Here is a 16,091-nt window from a genome sequence, read left to right on the forward strand (position 1 = left end):
TGAACTTAAGGAGAGCCACTGGGGACAAGCCTGTGGCAGAAGAGTCCCTGCATTGAGACCCTGAGAGGCCATTCTGTGAAAGTAAAACCTACACTGTGTTGGAGACTCAGAGCTGTTGATGAGACACCTCCCAAGGAGACCTGCAGACAGAGTAAAAGCAGCCCAGGAAGAGAAGTATGTTACAGTCAGAAAAGCTGGAGGATGGGACACTTCATGTCTGTCACACACGGAGCTACAGGAGTTTTTCCTTCTGCATTTCAGTCTTTCTTCGGTCCAGTGTGTCCTGATTATGCTCCGATTCCTCCCTCTTGAAATGGTGATATATATTCTATGTCACTGTATGTTGGAAAGACATAATTTGTTGTTGGATTTTACATGGGGTTACAATGAAAAGATTTGCTTTGAGTCTCAGAAGCGTCTCTGGACTTTAGTGTGGGAGATGATGGAAGACTATGGGGCCTGCTGAAGTTAGGCTGGATACATTTTATGTTATGATACAGCCATGACCCTACTGGGGACAAAGGAGTGGAATGCAGGTGGTATGAATGAGATGTCCCCCATAAGTCTCAGGCATGTGAATACTTTGTCCCCAATTGGTGGGTGTTTGGAGACGAATAGGAGGTGTGGCTTTGATGGAGAAAGTATGTCACTGGAGGTGGGCTTTGAGGTCTCAGAAGACACATGCTACTCCCAGTGTGCTCTCTGACTCCTGCCTGCAGTTCATTCAGTAGGTGAGCTCTTACTTGTTCCCGCCACTGTGCCTTCACTCTGTCATCCTGGACTCTGTGGAGCCACGGTCCAAATTAAATGCTTCGTTTATAAGTTGCCTTGGTCATGGTGTTTTATGGATTTTACATGGGGTTACAATTAAGAGATTGCCTTGAGTCTCACAAGAGACTTTGGACTTTGAAACGCTGTAGAGTCAGTGAAAGACAACAGAGACTTTTGAAGCTAGACATTTTGTTATGATAGGGTCATCATACTGGTGGCTAAGGAATGGGAGGCTTAGTTTCTCAGTAAGAGAAAAGTCACTAATATGAGAGGAAAAAGTGTATCTTACAAGTTGCAATCCATCATCAAGGGACACTAAGACAAGAACAGAAAGCAGAAACCATAATGAAATCTTGCTCACTGGCTTGCTTTCCCGGGCTAGTTAAGTTACCTTTAAGACAGAGGCCGGGCCTATCGGCCTAGAAATGGTAACTCTCACAATGGTGGGCTTTCCTCTATCAATTAGCAGTCAAGAAAATTAAATGGATAGATAGATAGATAGATAGGTAGATAGATAGATAGATAGATAGATAGATAGATAGATAGATAGATAGATAGATGGATGGATGGACGCAAACAAAACCACACTAAGGCCAATATGTTTGCTCAAAGAATTCAGGTGCTTGTCACACAGAACTGGTGGCTTTAATTCAACTTTTGTATCCCATAATGAAAGAAAGCATCGACTCTGACACTGTTCTCTGGTCTACACACACACACACACACACACACACACACACACACACACATACACCATGGCATGTGTGTACCTACACATAGTCAAGAACATGTTCACATGCACATAATGACAACTAAATTTAAGCCAGGCATGATGACACATACATGAAATCCTAGCACTTGAGAGGTGGAGACAGAAGAATTAAGTGTTTAGGACCATTGTTATGTAGTGAGTTCAAGGGCAGCCTAAGCTATATAAGTCTCTGCCTCAAAATAATATGAATAGCAATATTTAAAATTTAAAAATGAATGTCCTAAACATGTCCCAATATAATACTAGGCATGGAAGTATTCCATCATCCAAGTATGGCGTTATCTTAGTCAAGGGAGGAATAGGAATATTATCTGGTAAATGCACACAGTTAGCAAATACCTTTCAGACACATTATGAAATTGTTATAGAATTATTCATAGTTTCAACTACCTTACAGACATTAGGCAGGGTAGAGGACACCCACTGTACTTCCAGATCCACATCAGTGGCTCCAAAAGCAACTGGAGGCTTGGCTCTGAGGCTTCTGTGAGGAGAGCTAGGGCCTGTAGCTCTGTGTTTGAGGTGGCTAATCTAGTCCAATACAAGTGTACACAGCCTGGAATGCTGAAAGAAATTCTAAAGGGCTTTTGGGTATGCTCATACCTTTGGTAAGTAAGTGATTCATTGGATAAACATTTATTGAGCTCTGACTGAGTTTACAGACAGATTTATTAGAAACTGAAAGATGAGACAGATTAGATATAGGGAGAAAAGGAATGAGTCAGAAAAAAAGGTTGGTAACACGGGGTAGTGGGCAGGCTTCTTCTGGCTTCATGGCTATGGACCTGGCTCAGATCTATCAACAACTCAACTTGGAAAGTCTAAAGAAGTTAATAGCTTCATGGCTTATATGAAAGAGTCAAGTTGGGTTCAATAGTTGTTCTAAGTTTCGCAGCCTGGGCCCAAGACATACATGATCCAGTCATTGTTGGTTTCTAGTCTTCAGTGCTGAAGACCTGCGCCTTGACAGCAGGAGCTACCTGAAAATGACCAGAGTCACACTTTTTACTACACATACTAAATGACAGTTCTCACACCCAGAATTCCTGCTCTCCCTCTGCTCTTTTCACCTACAAAATGCTTCTTGAACTCTCAAGATTGGACCCAGCGGCTGGACAAGTGGTTCCGTTGGTAGAGCATCTGCCTAGCAAGCTCAAAGCCATGGGTTTGATCCCCAGTGCCAAATAAAAATGGTTGCGGTAGTACACATCTGTAATTCTAGCACTCAAGAGGCTGAATAAGAAGAAACTCAAGGTCATCTTTGGCAACACAGTAAGTTCAAGATCAGCCTAGTCTAAAAGAAACCCTGTCTTTAAAAATTAAAATATTCAACCCACATAAGTTACTATTCCCTCAGTATTAACTAACAGAACACCATGCACAGATGTAGGTCCAAGCATTATGGAATTTAAACTTAAATAGTAATAAAAATAACTGTGGTTGGAGTTGTCACTAAATACCAGAGTGTTCTACTACCATACATGAAGTTCTGAGTCTAATCTCCAAAACCAAAATAAAAAAAGTGTTTAGAAAGAAAGAATTGCTGCTAATAAATCATAGCATAACACCATACATTTAGGAAAGTAAGAATTCACTGCATTCATTTTATTCATGTGTCTATGTAAGCATCACAGTGAACAATGGTCAAGGGACAACTTATAGGAGCTGGTTCTCTCCTTCCAACATGTGGGTCCCAGAGATGGAAACGCAGGTCATCAGTCTTAAAAGCAAGCCCCTTCATCCACTGATTCATTTTACCACCCCAAACGTAAGTACTTAAATGTGCTCAAAGAGTGAATTAATGAATACATGGGTAGATGGAGAGATTAGCTAATCAAGCAGGGGTGGGGGATTGGGGGAGTGATAGTTTATAGATGGAGAATTAAATGGATAGTTGACTTTATGAATGGCTGAGATAATTCACTTCAGTTAAACCCTTATGGGGGAAAATGTTGCACATGTCTTTTATCTTAGTACTTACAATGAAAAATGCACAAAGATCCTAAGGTATTTTTGTTGGTGGTGGTTTTATAGATTTGTTTTTTTAAATAAATTTTGTCTATCCAACAAGACTCTGTCAGAAAAAGTAAGGATGGGCTCAGTGGCAAGAAGTTAGTAGCTCAGTCTTATTATGGTGATTGAGATAAGGACTGTGAAGCTTTGTTTTAAAGGGACATTGTCAATCTCACTAGTAAATGTTTATCTGTAGGTTGAGTTCACAGTTTAATGGTAGAGTAGTTGCCTATCATGCACACAGATCAAGTTCTATTCTAACACTGCAGATTTAGATAGATAGATAAGATGGATGGATGGATGGATGGATGGATGGATGGATGGATGGATGGATGGATGGATAGATAGATAGATAGATAGATAGATAGATAGATAGATAGATAGATAGATGATAGATAGATAGATAGATAGATAGATAGATAGATAGATAGAAGATAGATAGATAAATAGATAGATAGATAGAAGATAGATAGATAAATAGATAGATAGATAGATAGATAGATGATAGATAGATAGATAGAAGATAGATAGATAAATAGATAGATAGATAGATAGATAGATAGATAGATAGATAATGGACAGATACTTGTAGGCAAGTGTTTGCCTAATCTGTGCTGCTGTCATAAAAGACAAATTAATTAATGTATTTGAAAGTTAAGACACCTAAGACTGAGAGGCTAGCATTTGACAACATTTCTGAATTATTCTGTGGGAGAAGAGCAACAGAGAGTAAGAAAGAAGGCAATGAGGAGCCAACCGATGCTTTCATAAGAAGCCAACTCCAGTCTCCAGCATCATGGATCTTACTCCCTCCATAACATGAATTCAGCCTTGGATTACACCTTACACCAACTCATCTCCCAGAACTGCTGTACTCGAACTATGCTCCAAAGTGTAAACTCCTCTCTGCTGTCCTAGATAGAAAAAGATGATGCCGGCCATGGCTGATTCTTACTGACAAACTCAGTCCAGCTGATGGAAGCTCACTGGAGTTAAAGCCAAAATACAGACTCATTAGACCTTAGACCTAAAGAAAATATGTTTTGCACATAATTCCTATATCAAAAGTGAAGAAGTAGATGGGAAAAGGAAGAAAGAATGTACTTCTTTTAAAACAAAGGGGAACTTTGAATGCCAGCTACTAAGGATTTGGTCTCCACAAACCACACTGCTCACTGGTGCTTTAGGTACACTTCCCTACCATTAGCCCCTCTATCCACAGCACATATTTCTTTTCCCTACAAAGAGGGTTCTCAGGAACTTGTTAAATCCCTGTCTTCCAAAGCTTTCTAGCAGCCCAGGGCTGTGAACAGCCAGAAGTGTCACGTAGCTCTAGAAAAGCGTAGTAAAATTGGGCTAGATTTCTTTGAAGACAGAAATGAAGCACCAACAAGAGTCTCTTTGTGAGCCAGGCGTGGAGGTGCATACTTTTGCTCCCAACACTCGGGAAGCTAAGATGGAATGAATGTCTGAAAATTAAAGTCCAGCTTTGTCTATAAAGTGAGTTCAAGGACAGTCTGTGCTACCTAAATGAGACCTCCTTTCAAAAAGTAAAAAAAGATGGAAAGAAAGAAGGAAGGGAGGAAGGAAGGAAGAGAGAGAGGAAGGAAGGAAGGAAGGAAGGAAGGAAGGAAGGAAGGAAGGAAAGGAAGGCAGGCTTCTTCTCTATGCTATAGTGCATCAAAAGGTGATTATTTTTTCAAGTATGAGAATTTTTAAGGCAGGTTTGATAGTTGGTGACTGTGGTCCCAGCACTAGGAAAACTACAGCGAAAAGATTATTTTGAGTTTGAAAGCTTGGGCTTCACAGTGAGTTCCAGACCAGAGTTTCATCAGGACTTTGTTTCAAAACAAAATATTTTGCTAAACAGTACGAGCTAATTTTCTTTTAAAGTTAACAGATGGCCAGGCATAATGCCACAGATACATCTGTATTCCCAGCACTCAGGGTGGTGAGGGAGAAGAGTGACAAGTTCAAGTCTATCCTGTCCTCTGTAGCAAGAACTTGTTCAAAATAAACAAACTAATATTGATAACAACAACAACAATAATAATATAAGGTTAATTAGAGAAAATTCAGAGCTAGTGCAAGAAAAACGAAGAAGAGATGAGAAGGCATCAGCCCTGACTAGGCCAGTCACGTGGTGTCCATCCCGATCTCACAAAATCATTCTGAGGAGTTATTTCTTTTTAATTATTTTCATTTGTTTGTACACACACACACACACACACACACACACACACACACACACACGAGTGAGTACTCCCATATGTGCATGTGTGTATCACTGTGTACCTATGGAGGTCAGAAGACAACCTTTTAAAGTTAGGCCACCATGAGGTTCTGAGCGAGGTCAAACTCAGACTGCCAGGCTTGACAGCAAGAGTCAAGTGTCTTTACTTGCTGAGGCATCTCACGGTCCCTGAGGGATTCTTTCCTTGGTTTCACAGGAACACCACCCACAGAGTCTTTAGAAGCTCTGGTGTCCATGCTGGGCTTAGAATAGTTCCCTGTGGAATAGTGGATGTGATAGTGTAAGCCTGCAATTATAAGCCCAAAAGGCTAAGGCAAGAGTTCAACCTAACCAGATCTTGTTTCAAAAAGCAAAAGCAAAGGCCAGAAAGAAGTAGGGTTGAGAGTCTGCATCACAGTTACCTGGAGATCCAGACAGAAGCTTCATAATAATCATAAGTTTAGTTTCAGCCTAAGCAACATAATGGGGTCTTATCTCTAGCTTTGTTGATTGGTTGATTTGGTTGGTTGGTTGGTTGGTTGGTTGGTTGGTTGGTTGGTTGGTTGGCTGGCTGGTTGGTTGGTTGGGTTGGGTTGGGTTGGTTCGGGTTGGTTCATTTGTTACATTGTCCAAGTAGATTATGTCTCAAATAGGCTATTCTCAGACTCACTATGTAACAGAGGCTGACCTTGAACTCAGAATCTCCTGCTCCCTCCTTCTAAATGATCCGATTATAGGAATGGTCTACTACATCTGATGAGAACTCATTTCTGGGTTTTTATTTTCAACATACGATTTTCATTGATTATTTGGAAATTTCATATAATGCACCCTGATCACACTCCTTTCCCTTTCCTCCCAGGTCCACTCTTGTGCCCAGCCCCCCCACCCCAAAAAATACACCAAGTCCCATTTCATAAGTAAAAGAAACCCCAAATAGCACAGCATGAAACCCAGCCATTTCAATATTAAAGAAGCAGAAACTCTTCACCTCCTTCCCCCTCACCTCTGAGGCACCCGAGGCTGTCGGGAGAGAGCTAGTCCCAGAGTCATGAAAGCAGGTGAGCTGGCCCTACCCCTCACTGACTGTGGCACTTGGAAGAGTGTGGTCCCGGGCCTGAACTGGGCAGCACCGTAGAGCTGGCTTTGGAAGCCTGGGCACAGGTGATCCAGTGGGAGAACATAAGAGCTGGAAAGCTGACCCTGCTTTCTTCTGATGGCAGCACTGGGTAGCTTAGCCAGAACAGTCAGGAGAGCTCATCCTGTTGGTGCAGATAAGGGAGGGTGGTGGTGGCAGTGGTGGCAGTGGTGGTGTTGGTGACAATGGTCAGAAACTGTCATCACCCCTGCCATCAAGGATCCCGGCAGATAAATACAGTGTAGAATTGCTCGGTGGGATAATCACTCTTGACTGTCAGTGTGATAAGATTTCGAATCACTGTCGAAACAAATCTCTGGCATGTCTGTGTGAGATTAGATTACGTTAGTAGAGATGGGAATGCACACTGTGTGTGTGGGAAGCATTGTCCTGTAGCCTGGGCTTCCAAACTGAATATAAAGGAGAAATAGAATTGACCAGCAGCATTCATTACCCTCAGCTTCCTGACAGTGGCTGTCATGTGAGCACCTGCCTCAGGAGCCTACTGCCATATTCACCACAGTGGCCTGTGTGCTGGAACTGTAAGCCAAAATCAACCCTTCCTTCCTTCCTTCTTTCCTTCCCTCCCTCCTTCCCTCCTTTCTTCCTTCTTTTCTTCCTTTCTTCTTTCTTTTCTTTTTTCTTTCCTTCTTTCCTTCCTTCTTTCCTTCCTTCCTTCCTTCTTTCCTTCCTTCTTTCCTTCCTTCCTTCTTTCTTTCCTTTCTTCCCTCCCTCCCTCCTTCTCTCCCTCCCTCCCTCCTTCCTTCCTTCCTTCCTTCCTTTGTTCCTTAAGTTTCTTTTGTCAGGGGTATGATCGAACAGCAATGAGACAGAGAAGCCACACTCTGGCATTAGGACTCTGCTCTTCCTGAATAGGCAGTCATGGTTTTCAGAATCTTGATATAGCTTTGCAAATGTGCTCAAAGGCTCTTTATATCATGTCTATTGTTTGGTCTTGTGAGACTTGGAAGTAGAGACTGAAATGGGATTCATTTTACCACCCCACTGGTGTCTTAGACTAATTCTTCTGTCTGGGACTGAATGGAAAGGTGATATTCAGAAGAAGAGGGGTGTGTGTGTGTGTGTGTGTTGGGTAGAAAAAGGTTGAATGGTACAAAGATAAATGATATCTCGGGGATAGAGATTAATCTAAAGGAAGTAGCATGCAAAAGACCCTAAAATAGTAGTTTCACAACAAGACAAAAATAAACAATTAAATGTAAATGAGAAAATATCAAAAGGAGTTAGTTGGTCTTTGTACTTTAGCTGAAGAGAACTGAATGCTAAGCTTCGGAAGATGTAGAAAAAGAAAGGTATCTAATGTCCATCATGTCTGGATTTAAGAAAAGGAACCACGGGGAGGGGTTGTTTTGGTTTTTATTACATTTTGTGTTTTTTATATTTGTATACATTTGTCCTTCTATGTTGCCCAGGCTAACCTGAAACTCACGGTATAGCCCAGACTACCACCAAATTTGCAGAAATCCTCCTGCTTCAGTCTCTCAAGTGCTGGAATTACAGGTGTGATCTATCACACCTAGCTCAACTGTTTTTCTCAGCAAGTACAACTATGGATGAGAAATACTATTTGTAATGTGTATCTTTATTCAAATATGGCTGCAAATTACATCAGAGCCTGTGGCCCTCAGAGCACACCTGAGACCTAGTATCATGACCTCTATTCTGATAAGGAAATAAACACTTCATGAACAAAGAGATGCCCCAAATCTTAAGGTCAGAGAGATAGAAGCAGAATTCTGGCTTTGTGGCCCTTCCCTCTTGCATAGCAGACCCACGAAGCTTAATTCAGGGTACACATGAATTATTTTCTGGGTGACATCATGCCCACAAGCCCAACTTAGACAAAACACAATTAGCCTTACTACAGCGGCCTCGGCCTCCACCTGATTGGTGTTTCTAACTTTCTGTTACTGACAGAATCTGCTTGGGGACCACACTCAAGCTGCCTTCACAAGCCAGAACACCCAGAGCATCTACTTTTCTTACATCTAAGCCCTCAGCAAGTCCTATGAGGAGCGGGTCACAAATCCACTTAGGAAAAGCCCAAATTCTTCTGGGAAACCCAGTCTTACCACTAAGCTAGTACATCCCTAGCTCTTGGTTTTAATGAGGCAGTGTCTCGCTGATTTAACCCAGGTTGCAGTCCTCCTGCCTCAGCCTCTTAAGCATTGAGATTATAGTCATGTGCCAGCACAGCAGACCTAAGTACTTTGTTCTAATCTCAAGTAGGATGCCAAGAGAAGTGTTTTAACCAAATCATTCCTATTTCCATGCCCAGAAGGTTCTTGGAATTGTCTTTGTGGATATTAAAATACTAATTCAAACATTCTGGGAACCCAGCACATAGGAGGGAGGAGGCAGAGGCAAGAAGATTGTTAATTTGAGGCTAGCCTGTACTACATCACAATCTCTAGGCTAGCCTGAGCTATGTGATGAAACCACCTCGAACTCAGCTGGTACTGTACTTGCCTAACATGCACAAAGCTCTGGTTCAATCCTTAATACCACATAAACTGTATGAGGTCCATGCCTGTAATTCTCGTGCCTGGAAGGTAGAGGCAGAAGGCGAGAGAGAGAGAGAGAGAGAGAGAGAGAGAGAGAGAGAGAGAGAGAGAGAGAGAGAGAGAGCTTGACATTGTTCTCCTTTTTGCACCCTGTTCCCTGTTCCTACGAACACTGCAGACTTAAGGTTCCAGTGAGTAGAAGGGGGGCCCTGATCCTAGGTGAGGTACCCACCTCAGGGTAAAATTAAGAATGCAAAGCCATAAACTGAATGCTAAGAAAAACCAGAAGAGACATCTGGGCCACACCATCATCCTCTCTGGACAAATTCATTGACACTTACATCAAGATTCAATAGACTTACCTGTGGCCGAAAACATGAGGACAGGGAGACTGTGGTCCTTGGAGGAGACTGGCTGTTACAGGGGATGCACTGGGGACTTTGAGTTCTCCTGGACCAAGAGCCTTTTGATCTAACCCCAGCTGAGAAAGCACAGCTCTATTCTTCCTCGGTAGCTGACAGAAGGGCTTCTTCCTAAAACCAACATGGAATACCCTCCCTTCCCAAATTGGCCCATAAGCTCTCAGTAAAGGCATCAAGCCCCCCTCCCCATGCATTCAGCATTTTCTGCCCTCTGAGAGAGATTTCAATAGTATCTCTCTACTTCATTCTCACCATCCCTCTGCTCAGAGATACCTCCCTGCCAGCAAGCATCCCTCCTGACTTTATTCAGCTCTTTTTCTCTTCCGTGGTCCTCCAGACACATATAAATATACATGCATATGTATATACAGACAGACAGACAGAAGACATATAAAATGTAAAAATAAATGAATAAATAATCTGTTTACCTCCGTGCTCCTCTGACTATGGCCTTCTCTGGTTACCTCAGCTCTTTCTTCTTCTCTTGCTTCCATCTTGTTCTGCTCAGCAAAACACTTCTACCAAAGTTACTGCGATCTGCCATTGGCCGAACCCAGTCATAGGTTTGAGTAGCCATCATCCTTACAGCTGGAGGACCCTAAACACGTACTATCTCAGGATAGCAGGCCTCAGCAGTACCGCAGGCCCTTGAGGATGTCATGCTGGCTGGTACCTTCCATGCACACACACCTATTCATTGGAGCCATGCCATCCTCAGAGGTCCTGAGTCATGGCAACCTGAGAATTATTAGCAGATTTGAGCTAACTTGTCCTGCAGGGCTCCCCATACTCCTAACAGAGAACTCCAAGTGGGGTACCATATTTCAAAGTTCTAGGAATGACGTGACCTCCAGGTTAATCTGGTTCTTCCTTCAGAAAAACTAAAAATCCTGAAGGCCCCAATCTCCCCAGCTTTTCAGTTTTGCATATGCCTGGCCTCATCCACAGGGCACTGGTTTATAAAAGACAGCTTCATTTGCAAGAGACTATACTCTGCCTTAGCCTCTGGTTTCCTCTGGGTTCCTCTGATTGACTTAAGAACACTCACCTAGAGTTCACAATCCTATCCAGCCAGTCTTCCTCATTCCTCCTTGAGCCTCCTCCTCCAAGACCTTCTGAACTCCCCCATCTCCATCACAGTCAGGTAGAACCTATGGCTTCCCTCTGGATTGCCTTCCATGGCTATAAACCAACCATAGCAGTGTATTGATCATTCTCGACATTCTATTAGGGTCATTTGGGGCTCACTGTCCCATTTGTTTTCATTTCAAAACAGTGTTTAAAGGCAATCTACAACTACTTGATACCTAAACAAACACCCAGACCCATTATGTCAATAATCTGGTAAATGTTTTACTCACTGGTCTCCAGCTGCCTTGAGGAGAAAGCCGACCATTTGCCAGATGCTCAGATGATGCCCCAAAGAGCAATCTGCAGGGAAATTATTCTGAGATAGAGAGACACACTGGCCATTTCAGAGTTGCTAAATTAGAGGGGGCATGGTGTCAGGATAAAAGCATAGACTACATGTGGATTCATCTTGGACAAACTTGACTCTGGTTCTGATCCTAGCCGCATCCATTTACCAACCCCACTCTGGACTCTGTTTCCTCATATACATAATAAACATGCATAGGAGTCTAGCTGGTGCCTAGGGCTGGTGGACCTTTGTGGGTCCTGCTATCATTGCTGACTTGGGCAATAGAATTTGGTGGGGCCGGTACCATTAATGTTGTGTGGCTAGAAGCAAGCAAACTGACTCGGGAAGTCCAGCTAAGCAGCCTACCTCCCACCTCATGCTTTCATTCTTTTACATTATTCTTTGGGAAATGATGGTCCTAAGGATAGGAAATGGCTTCCAAAAGTCAAGACCGAGGATTTAGTCTTAGAGCACTCAGTAGCGAGGATTCCTGGGGTGTCTGTATATACATATGCACATGTTTCAGGGTACCATGTGTATGTATGTGTGGTTTGCTTTGTTTTGTTTCTCTTGCAAGGAGCTCTCATTTAGCCTAGGCTGCCCTGTAACTCTCTATGTAGTCAGTACGACCTTGAACTTCTCTCCCACCGGGTAGCCAGGGTGGTGCTGCTCTGCCTGCTTTGTGCAATTCTGGAAACAAAAGCTAGAGGGCTTTTGCTTGTGCTAGGTAGGCACTCTCCCAGCCGAGCTGCATGCCCCCCAAATTGGTTGGTTTTCACTCGGACAAAGGAAGTCATTATGTAGCACAGGCTGACCTCAAACCTCAGACAATCCTTCTGCCTTGGGATAAGGGTGGTTGCCAGCGCACACAGGAACAGTGTATACTCTCTTTATGCAGGAGCACATTGAAAACATTTTTTCTGCTGCCAATATCAGCCACAGCTGCATCCACTACAAGACATAAGTTCAGGACCTGCTGACGATACAGTCCACCCAGCCAGCAAACCCCACTCTACCTGCCTGCTCTGGCAGCCACAGACTTCCTGAGCTGGGGTGACTTTGGAATGATTACTGTCTCTTCCCGTCCTCCTTCTCTGACATCTGAGGACACTACATGAGCCTTCTTCCTACCTGGCTACTGAGTAAACATCAAGTAAGGCCATATACTTGAAGGCTTTGGTAAACAGTACAAAACTGCTATTTACAAAGCTGTCTGCATGTAAACAGTCCAAACTACTTACGGTAAGTCTATAAGATAAACGAGGGAAAACCAAGAACAGCCATCTCTATACCTCACCAGGCAGAAGCAGAAAAATGTCCAGAGTCCTGATGTCTTCTGAGAACAGAGGGAGACAGAGGGAGAGTCCTAGGTTCCAGTCTAGTTTTGGGGTTTTGCATAACTGTGTTGAGATTTTAGATGTGAAACTCACCTGCCTTGCTGATGGTGACATTTTATATAATCTTAGGCAGTTCATTCAATCCTTCCAAATCTCTCAATTGGCAGAGTACTTTATGCCTGGCATGCGTGAAACCCTGGGTTCAATTTTCAGTACTGCATTAAAATTGGCCTGATAACCCCAGCACTTAAGAGATAGTCAAATTTCAAGGTCACAGCAAGTCTCAGGACTTCCTGGGCCACATGAGATGCTTTCAATCATCATCATCATCATCATCATCATCATCATCATCATCATCATCACACCTACCTCATCAAAGCTATGCTAATTTTAAATCGACATGTGGCTCAGTGCACGGCTAACAATATTAGGCGAGCTTTCAGGAGGGAAGTCCGCTGGAGGACAGAAAAGAGCGAGTGTACTGAAGTAAATCACTTCTGCTCTGCCATGGCTCCTCCTCACTAAACTATGTAAGAGGTAGACATCTGGGTGGGACCGGGAATGAAAGAGAGTGTGCTACTCTGGTGGAAGGGTCGGAACGGTTGCTTCTCCTTCGCCTTCATTCAGATGTGGTTGTCACATTTTCTTTTCTCACTTGGAGGAGAGGAGAAAAGGTCTGGTGGGTAAAATATCATGACAAGGTTCTTGCTGCCAAGCCTAACAACCCACATTTAATCCCCAACATCTACATGGTAGAGAGAACTGACTTCCACAAGCTGTCCTCAGAACTGCACTCAAGTATCACGGCAAGTGCATGCTTTGGTGCACGCACACTAATTAGTTAATTCATTAATTAATTATTTTAAAGGCTGCTATAGTGAAACAGGCTTCCTAGTCTATAGCACTTGGGAGGTTGAGCCAAGAGACTCTCCCTTATGAGTTTAAGGCTAGCCTTGTCTCCAACAAAGGGAAGAAAGAAAGATGGCGTTGAAGTTGAGGGTAAGAAGAAGCAAACATATGGTGTCTCACGCCTGTGATTCTATATACTCCTAGCGCTTGTGAGTCAAGGGTAAGAAGAATGGAATATGAATTTTAGAGAAATACCTAGTTTGCCTCAGCACAACATGGGCAGTTAGTTCAGAGACAGCCTGGTCAGGCTTCTGCGTACAGCTGGCATGGGTGAGCCCTGGAAGGACTGGTAGCAACAGCACTGCTCCTTGGCAACGGGCTTGTTCCTAGCATGGCTGCCACTTGAGGGCTGGTCTTAGGGGTGACACTGCAGGAGACCCTAGAGCAGTGGTTTCTAGAAGCAGCAGCGGCTATGAGGCACACACAACTGGGTTCACCCTCGCCATCATTCCTGTCATTTTAGTGGCACACGCTCCCTCCTGCCATTCACCTCAGTTGCATTTGCAACTTGGGGGACTCCACAGAAGCCGGCATTTCACTGTGCAGGCAAAAGCAGTGGTACAGTTCTGTTACCTCAGCGATTGGGAAGCTGCGGCTGAAAGATTTCCACAGGTTAGTTCAAATCCAGCCTGGTCTACAAAGAGAAACTCTGTCGGAAATCAATATAATAATAATAATAATAATAATAATAATAATAGTAATAATAATAATAATAATAATAATAATAATAATAATAATAGTTGGTTCCTGCCAATGGTCTAGAAAGTGAAAAAGTGTAATATAGAATATGGTTTCAGAGCATTTGGCACTGTATTACAAAACTTACTTTGTCTGCAGGACAAGCCCTAAACTTGCTAATCACATGGAGTAGTCCAGGCTCCTAAGCCGGAGCGGCCAACCAATAGGTCATTAGAGCTCCTTGCTCCCACTGCCTGTTTCCCATTGTTTGTCTGAGAAGTAATCCCAGTTCCAAGTGAACTGCAATTTGGCTCAGCTCTCTTACTGTGAACACAGTGACCTAGAAAAATGGGCAGCCCGGTGCTTCATTTAGTGTCCAGCATGACATCGGACCAGAAAGCATTGCAAAAATAATAATATCATGATCATTGAGGGAAGGTCTGCTACAAGCCAGATTCTGTACTATGTGTCATAGGCACACGGGCATCCTTTCTCACAGCAAGGTGTACGTTACCATCATCTTTAAACAAGAAAAGGAGACCAGAACGGGCTCAAGGGGTCAAGGTGGCCCTGGAGTCACTATTGATCTATCTTTTGGAGCCTTTGCATGACATGTTTTTTCCACCAGGCTGACACTTTACAACAAAGTGGCTTTGAAGTAACAGTTCATCCCATCTGCTGGGAAGCCGGTGGGAGCTGTGTAAGTTAGACATCTCTCCCTGACTCTGACCCACAGTGGGTAAAACACAATTGGTTTATATTTCTAAGGAAGCAATCAAACTACCCTTCTCAAAGCCAGTGGGGGAGGGGATGTTCCAGAAGGCCTGAATTAAGCTGAGAGGTCTAATTTGGGGACATTTTTAATACACAAAATTTCTTCCAGAACATTTAGTCCTTTGAGATTTCCCCCAAATTGCCAACGATTAGACAGAAAATTCCATCTCCCTCTCTCTGGTTGCCTCACAGTACCCGCCGTTTGCCCCACCACACACACACCACCATACATTCACTCCAGTTTATTTCCTTAGACAGCTTGAGTGATCCCTCATTTGCATATGCAACTGACTTCATTGATTCGCTGGTGAAGCTACATCTGGATTGCTACATCTGGATTATTGCATGGCTAAGAACCTGCTCCTTGTCCCCAGGAACAGGCAAAAGAGAGAGAGAGAGCCAAGCTGCGTCTCTCCTCCTGTTAGAAAATTCTGAGTTTTAAACTCACCATCCAGATTACAACATCTCCACTTCCCCACAGTTCCAAGGAAATTAGTCAGGGCTTAAATTAAACTTTAACCTTGTTTCAAATTAAAAATACAATTTAGCACATTAGTTTCATATGTCCCTGCTTCCTATCCTTAAAAAAAAAAAAGCCTCTAACAGCTTCTTGACCTAGGAGCTTCAAGTCCTGTTTAACACTCTTCCATTCTCTTACTCTAAAATTGCATTTATTTATTTATTTATTTATCATTTTCTCTGTGTGAAACATGTGTGTGGAAGTCAAAGGACAACTTATAGGTAATCAGTTGTTCCCGTCCAAGTGGATACCAGAGATCGAACTCGGTCTTCAGGCTTGGCAGACAATGCGGAGCCATCTCACCAGCGCTATCTATTCTTTTCTCTGATTTCAATCCTGAACTTCTCCCAGAGCAGCATCCAGTTATTCTCACATCTGCCCTGCCTCCTCGGGTGCAGGGCAAGTTAGACTCCTTCAAATAAAGCGTTACATTGAATTTTGTTTTGTTTTCCGAGACAGTGTCTCTGAAGCCAGAATAGCCTGGGATTTGTTAAGTAGACAAGGCTGGCCTTGAGTTTGCAGAGATTCTCCTGCATTAACCTCTTCAATTCTAGTATTATGTGCTTGGGTCATTTTACC

This window comes from Micromys minutus (genome assembly GCF_963924665.1).
Source record: "Micromys minutus genome assembly, chromosome: 28".
Lineage (NCBI taxonomy): Eukaryota > Metazoa > Chordata > Mammalia > Rodentia > Muridae > Micromys > Micromys minutus.